This window comes from Lichenostomus cassidix, unplaced genomic scaffold (genome assembly GCF_008360975.1).
Source record: "Lichenostomus cassidix isolate B80296 unplaced genomic scaffold, HeHo_3.0 HiC_scaffold_43, whole genome shotgun sequence".
In the NCBI taxonomy this organism is placed as follows: Eukaryota; Metazoa; Chordata; class Aves; order Passeriformes; family Meliphagidae; genus Lichenostomus; species Lichenostomus cassidix.
In genome coordinates, this window is record NW_028147635.1 from 1,449,586 (window position 1) to 1,455,093 (window position 5,508).

General features: G+C 50.5%; 1 long non-coding RNA gene across 1 annotated transcript; it reads right to left on the reverse strand.

Moving 5' to 3' along the window:
- Positions 1-889: 889 nt before the first annotated feature.
- LOC146421107 (uncharacterized) lies at positions 890-4,827 on the reverse strand. The gene is made up of 2 exons (XR_014848786.1): positions 4,557-4,827; positions 890-4,202 (listed from the first exon to the last, which is right to left on the reverse strand). It is a non-coding gene; the product is annotated as an uncharacterized LOC146421107 (long non-coding RNA).
- Positions 4,828-5,508: the final 681 nt, after the last annotated feature.

Below are 5,508 nucleotides of genomic sequence, written 5' to 3' on the forward strand. Positions count from 1 at the left end.
TATTCACAGAGGAGTAACTAGGCAGGTCACTCACTGCGTGTCTGTGCATGGGAAGGTGCAGTGGTGGGTCTGTGCAAGGGTTGTCCTTTACCTTTTTTTTTTCCTCCAGGGAGTAATGCTGGATGTCAGCTGTCCGGGTTGCTGCGGTGTGGTGAGTGATGACCAGCAGACAGACTGAGCTCCCAGAGCCTCACCCCAGTCCCTGCCCCTAACCCCTATCGCTGACCATAGCCCCAGACCCTGACTGTAGCCCTAACCCCACAGCCTAACCCAGACCTCCTGCTGACATCTCCTGCTTAAAACCCAAAAAGCCAGAAGATGGCTTCTAATTAGATGACGAGGCATTTGGCTACCCTAGGAGCAGAGTGCTCCCTTTCTGGGTTAAGTCAGGGTGGCCCGTCCACCCACAAGGTGACCAGCTCAGGTAATGGACTTATGCATGCCCCTTTTGAAGGTTAAGCAAGGGTGGCCCATCCACCCAGGAGGCAAGTGGCCCATTTACCAAACAGACATATATACATACATATATATGCTCCTTTTGCAGGTTAAGTAAGGAGCACCTCCTGTCCACCCAGGAGGCAACTGTCCCATTTAATGAGCAGACCTACATACATATGCATGTGCTTTTTGCAGGTTAAGGGAGGGGGGCCCGTCCACCTGGCCAGATCGGAACTGGATAGGCCCAAATATGGGCGGTGGACACAGTATGAGCAGGATGACTAGAGCCACCGGTACCACCCCACCTTCCAGAGGTACACACACCAATGTTTGATTTTATTTTTTTGCACCAGGGAACGAGCCCGGCTGGTAAAGATGTGCACGATGTCAACACAGGAGAAGAGCGCTCTGGATGCTAGGGCACGCACGGTCTTCTCTCACCTCATTTTAGAGAGACCGAGGGCCAGTAGCAACTCAGAATTGTGCTTGTACCACTTACCCCGTGCCCCCAAGGGGAAGCCCACGAACTCAATGTTACCTGCCTTAGTCAGTTCTTGGATCTGTTTGAGAATGCTTATATTTCTCTGCCTTCTCCGCTGCAGTGTCCTTTGGAGAAGAGTTGTTGTTCTCATAGCTGACCGTCACGTCCACAATGAGTGCCCTGTGCTCTTTAACCAAGACTCAGTTGGGTTTAAACAATTCACCTGCCTCATCCTTTATGTGAGGTTCCTGGTAAACTGTCCAATTCCCTGTCTTAGCCACATTGCTAAGAGTTTCACAGATGGAATTGTGACCTTTAATCCTGGCATACCGCGTAATTGGACAATTCCCAATTGTGTGGGCGCAAGTTTCAAACTCGGCACCACAATGCCTGCAGGATCAAAAGCGGTTACCATGCGTACCCCTCGCCAGGAATTCTTTAGTAGGGTAGACATTGGCTCTCAGTTGAAGTGTGGTAATCAACTTTCTGTGAGGTATTCCTCTGTATCGTGATATCCATCCGTTGCTGATCTTCTCGTTCTCAAAGGTCCCGATACCATGGCCCTGGGCAGCCAGCCGTTTCCATTTCTGGAACTCAGATTTCCGCCAATTACAGGGTCTTGGATAGCATGCTTTTTGGGCCAGAGCCTCCCATTCTGACAGGCCTTCATCTTCACTCTCAGCTGTTTCCAATCTTGGAGTGGGCTCCCAAATGTGCAGGACGCATTCTTTACTACCTCCAGCTTGAACCCATAATTTCTCGTCTAACAATTCCAGCTGTTCGCCTCTCAAAAATGTCATGAGGCTCTCATCTGAAGACTCTGTGAGTCTGTGCACCCTCCGCGCTTGTAAGCTTGGAATAAGCGCCGCCAATTTCATCAGGCCCAATCCACCATCAGTACACCTGGAATACATGAGGCCATCACACGTGCTTGATGGAAGATGAAGCCAACCCTTGACAGCAGTTCGAATCGATCAGTCCAGGGATTCGAGCAGCCCTGTTGTGACATCGGTATGGTCGGCCAAATATAGCAGTCTCAGGATGGTATAAGTCCTGAGTGTGTCGACCTTCTGAAGAGGTTTGAGTGGTGCCGCATCGATCCGATGGAGCCAATCCTCTAATTTGACAGGAAGACCAGCATCCGCAAAGCCAGTCCAGGGATCAATCCATGTGCCGAGATATTTCTCAGCGTGGCCTGGGTTGGTCATATTCAGGGGGGTGCCATTAATTGTCCAAGCAGGACAGTCATTGATGGTATACGAGTCTCTTGTAGGCTTAATGTAAAAGCTGTGACACTTGTCCCCCTCAGTTCTGAGGCCGGTAAGCTTGCAAAAGGCCGCCAATATTTTGATGTTACTGTCCATTCCCTCCCAAGAATCACTCAGCAGCACCAAATCATCTGCGAAGGCCATGGCCGTTATTCTCAAACCTGTTTGATGGAAACCCCTACCCCTTTTGTTCTAACTTGCACAACAAGGGATCAAGGGCAAGGTTGAACAGCAGAGGTGACATCGGATCACCCTGTTTGACGCCTGTGAGGATCTTAATGGGGTTTGTCTTCCCCTCCTTGGTGCTAATGTACGTAACGATGTTCTCGTACATCTTGCCGAACAGCTGGATAAAGTGGGGATCCACCCCTCGTTGTTTCAGCCCCTTGAGAATGTGCCGATGGCAAACAGTGTCAAAGGCCTTTGTGATGTCTACGAACACAACCCCGAGGTCTCGATGCCCCGCTTTCGCATGTTTAACCACGAGTTGTAACAACTTAAGGTTCTCGGAACAGCCTGCTGCACGGATGAACCCCCTTTGCCTCGGGCTAATCGGGCATGCACGGGTCAGCCTTGCTGTCAAGATGCTGGAGAATAACTGAAACACCACCGATGCGATAGTGATGGGCCTCCAGTGATTGACGTCCCGTAGCTTCTCCGGATCGGCTGACTTCGGGATTAAGACCGTCCGGCATTGCCATAGCGCATCTGGAATCGTTCCGGACACCAGCCAGAGGTTGAAGGTCTCCATCAACAGGGAGTACTGGGTGTCCATTTTAATAAGATGACCCACAGTAAGTCTGTCTGGCCCTGGGGCAGAGGTCCTTTTCATCTTCCCCATGTTCTTAGCCACCTCATTCTTGGTAATCAGGGCCCAAAACATGGTGTTATCTGCTTCCGCATGCGGCCGGAAGGATTCGAGGCCTCTAAATGCAACTGATGATTCCCATTTCACACTGAAATTCGAGTGGACAGTGCCCAATGCAATTTCACATTGTGGGGCATCCATGCTGTCCAAACTAATCCTCGCCAATCTCCCCCTGTGCAAATCGAACAATTTCTGATACCGCAGATATTTCCCTCTCCTCTGAGCTCTTTTCCGCATCCAGTTAGCTGGCTTCCTGGATGCCTGCTGACTTTGGGATCTCTGAGACTTGTGATGCCCAGTAGCTTTCCTGTTCTGGCAACGCATATCCAGTCCACCGAAACATGCGTCAAAACATTCATTAACCACTACTTGTGGATCCTCTCCCCCTAGAATTCTTTTGAAGGTTCCCTGGCACCTGGTGAATCTGCTCCCGATAACCCCTTCTAGATATCATCCCAATAGCAGACCTCTAAGTGTCCATCTCTCGGCAAAGCAGAGGATCGAGTGGGCGTCTCACCTCCCGATTGGGGCTCGCCTGCTTGTCCAGATGGAACCGAAACAGCGGCACCTTTCCTGAAAAGGCGTCTCTTCTCACAGAACTGCTTCGCTGTCTTAGATGGAATATTAATATTATTAATATTCTTCTCACCGGCATGTGTCACCATCAACTACCTTAGGAGGGCCTCTTCCTCCTTGGTCCATACCCTTCTGGGGGCCCCTCTTGAAGCTGACGCTCTCGGCCGGGAGGCAGCAATCCGTTCCAAGTTCCTCATGACAGGATGCACTGACCTCTTGTGTTGGGCCAGGCCAATCTTGGTTGAGAACCCCCTCTGACATACCTCGCAGGTCCAATCACCTGTAGGAGCTGCACGTGCAGTCCCTTTGCAGCCGGGGACGTGACAGGCAATGCTGTGGTACTTCAGGTTCTGTTTACCGCATGTGGAGCACTTGAACCAGATCTTTTTTCGCCCGTGCCTCCTCTTTAGATGGTCAATCAACGCAAGCATCCCAGTAAAACGGCTAGCGCAGCACGGACAGCGTGGATTTTTATCCAGGATGCACACCACAGGTGTACCTGGTGCCACACCTGTGCTGGTCATGGGAATGGCGTCCGATGATGTGCCAGGCTGTTCGTTGTGCCCTCCATCTGTAATGTAAAAATCCCCAGTTACAGGTCTCGAGGTGTGGTGGGTTTGACCGGCCCAAAACATCAGCAAGGTATATTTGACATCTAAGAAAAATTTAAACCTCCCAGAAGCTGTTGTAGTAGGCCTGAGGAAGTGTCTGAGGGGTGGGGAGGGGCACAAAGATGGCTCCTGTGTGTCCCAAGTGAAAGTTCTGGAAGTTTTTACATCAAGTCCAGCAGAGCCAATCTCTGATGGCTCTGAAGGTGATGGACATGCTACCGGCCAAGTTTAAGCCAATTAGAGGTGCTAGTTATGCCTCTGTGAAAACATATTTAAGAAGAAATCAAAACAAAGCAGGCACACACTTCTTTCACTTCTTTGTAGTTGGAGGAGGAGGAGGTGGAGGTGAAAATATGTAGAGGGAGAACAGCATGGAGACATCAAGGTCAGTGAAAAAATTGGGGGAGGAGGTGCCCCAGGCGCCGGAGCTGAAAACCCTCTGCTAGCCATGGTGAAGGCCGTGGTGGGGGCAGGAGGTTCCCCCTGCAGCCCATGGAGTCCACAAGGATGCAGAAATCTACCCACAGCCCACTCCAGAGGAGCAGGTGGATGCCTGGAAAAGACTGTGAACCAGTAGGAGTCTCATCTAAGAGTTAAAACTGCAAAGACCTTGCAAAGGAGAGAAAGGCCTTTTCCTTCCTCCTGGAATGGAAGCAGCCTGGCCTCGGCTTGGGAGAGTCTGCACAGCACCCTACGGACAAAAAGACTCACACTGCAGCAGAAATCAGGCAGGTTGTTGCTCGTGAGATTGGACCCATGCCAAAGAAGTTCCCAGAGGACTGTCTCTCGTGGGAAAGACCCCTGGCTAAGAAGAGAACCCCTCTCCCTGATTGGACTGACCAGAGAACCCCTCTCACCCTGCCCCCTGTCTGTGTTGCTGGTTTAGAAAGAGGGAAGGGGAGTGAGCGGAGAACAGCTTCTTAAGAGGGTGGAGGGTGAGAGCAGGAGAACTGTCTGGAAAGAGAGAGAGATAAGAAGAAACAAACAGTATTTGTAGTGGAAGAATTGTAGTGATGAATAGATTTAAGAACCTGCTCTGTGGACTGAGAGAATGCCCCACACCCTGCCCCCTACCCGGGCTTCTTGGTTATAAAAGAAGAAAGGGGGTGAATAGTATAAGTTCGTAAGAGGGAGGGGGGCAGTGAACAAAATAATGTATGAAAAGTTTATTTGTGCCTTGCATTTATCCTCCAACTCTATTAGGTAATTAAATCACTTTCTGCAACTGAAAGATGGAGACTGTTTGCTCTTTTTCTGTGCGTCCTC